We start from the raw sequence: 1995 nt of genomic DNA, 5'->3' as shown, positions 1-1995 counted from the left end.
CAGGGCTACAAGCATGTCACTCCCCCATACAGGGCGTTCCACTTCCATTAATTGTGGGTTTACCCCTCAACCCCCACCCCGACCGGCACTCAGTGAGTATTACTACCATGTGAACACCTTAGTATTGGTCAGTTAGTACCAATTTAATGGTGAGTACATGTGGTGCATGTTTTTCCCTCCTTGTGATACCTCACTTTGAAGGATGTACTCAATCTCTATCCAGGATAATATAAGAGGTGCTAGATTACCATTGTTTTTTATAGTTGAGTAGTACTCCATGGTATACATATACCACATTTTATTAATCCACCCATGTATTGATGGGTACTTGGGTTGTCTCCGCATCTTTGCAATTGTGAATTGTGCTGTCATAAACATTCAAGTGCAGATGTCTTTATTGTAGAATGACTTTTTTTCCTTTGGACAGATGCCTAGTGGGATTGCTGGATCAAATGGTATTTCTATTTTTAGCTCTTTGAGGTATCTCCATATTGCTTTCCACAGGGGTTGTACTAATTTGCAGTCCCACCAGCAGTGTAAGAGTGTTCCAATATCTCCACATCCACATCAGCATTTGTTGTTTTGGGACTTTTTGATAAGGGCCATTCTCACTGGAGTTAGGTGATATCTCATTTTAGTTTTGATTTGCATTTCCATTATGATTAGAGATGTTGAGCACTTTTTTATATGTTCGCTGGCCATTAGTCTGTCTTCTTCTTTTTTTTTTTTTTTTACCTGTATTCGTTTTTATTTTTGTAACACAAAGAGAGTGGGATCGAAGGGGCAGGGCCAGCAAGGTCCCCTGCACCGCTCGTCCCCGGGTTTGTTTTGAAAAGGCGGAATCTCGGGCCATGCTGAAGGGAACAGGCCGTCAGTCTCCCTTCAAGCGCTTAAAATAAAAACCTCCGTCTGTCCTCCACGGCGAGATCCAAAGCAGACCTGTCCGGGAAGCGCGGAGGACAGGACAGCGCGGGCTTCTGTGGTGCCTGAGACACAGACTCTTCCAGGCTCCCGCTGGCCGTGGGGACGGCGGCCACACAAAACCCGAAACGCTGAACGACAACATTCTAGCTGCAGAACTGCGGGCTGCGAACTGGGCCGCAGGAACTCGCCTCCAGCGCGACGCGGCGGCCGGTCCCCGGGCGGGGCTCACTGCTTGCCTGTCTGTCTGCCCGGCTTCTTCTCAGGCTGGCCTCTGCCTGTGCCTGGGATCCCGCCTCGGCCGGGCCGCCAAACACACCTCGCCCGGCGCCCCCGTGCCTCGGCCCCTCTGCTGCTTCTGGTGCTGCAGGTCGCCGTGGCTGCGGCCCTTGGCCACCACCTCCTCCTCGACCACGTCGATGATCTCCTCAGGGATGCGCAGGTACTTGACGGTGCTGCCTCGGATGTAACACTCGGGCATCCGCCAGAACTTGTCCCCATCCCTGGACGTGCAGATCACCTCTGGCAGGTAGATGTTCCTCCAGTTGTCGCAGCTCACCAGGTGCCCGTTGTACGTCTCCCGTTTTTGAGCTCCATTAACATGGGGTGATTCTGAGCGGTCTTCTGCAGTGACGAGGGAAGCATGGTGTCGGCGGGGAGCGGGCTCGCCGGCCACTTCCGCAGCCGCTGCAGCTCACCAGTCTGTCTTCTTTTGAAAAGTTTCTATTCATGTCCTTTGCCCATTTATATGGGGTTGTTTGATTTTTTCTTGTTGGTTTTCTTAAGTTCTGTATAGATTCTTGTTATCAGCCCTTTATTGGATGTGTAGAAAGCAAATATTTTCTCCCATTCTGTAGGTTGTCTATTTACTCTACTGATGGTTTCCTTGGTCGTGCAGAAGCTTTTTAATTTGATCAGGTCCCATTTGTTTATTTTTGTTGCTGCTGTGATTGCTTTGGGGAGGGGACTTCATAAATTCTTTCCCTAGGCCACTGTCTGAAAGAGTCTTTCCGACATTTACTTTCAGAATTCCTAAGGTCTTACACCTTAGGTGTAAGTCTATTATCCATCATG

The 1995-nt window shown here is 49.4% G+C and overlaps 1 pseudogene; it reads right to left on the bottom strand.

The window, feature by feature from the left end:
* Positions 1 to 1149: 1149 nt before the first annotated feature.
* Positions 1150 to 1566, bottom strand: LOC105811008 (annotated as a pseudogene).
* Positions 1567 to 1995: the final 429 nt, after the last annotated feature.

Source organism: Propithecus coquereli, unplaced genomic scaffold (assembly GCF_000956105.1).
Source record: "Propithecus coquereli isolate 6110/MARCELLA unplaced genomic scaffold, Pcoq_1.0 Scaffold225, whole genome shotgun sequence".
NCBI lineage: Eukaryota > Metazoa > Chordata > Mammalia > Primates > Indriidae > Propithecus > Propithecus coquereli.
The sequence above is the reverse complement of the archived record's forward strand: the minus strand, read 5'-3'. Positions and strand labels throughout refer to the sequence as shown.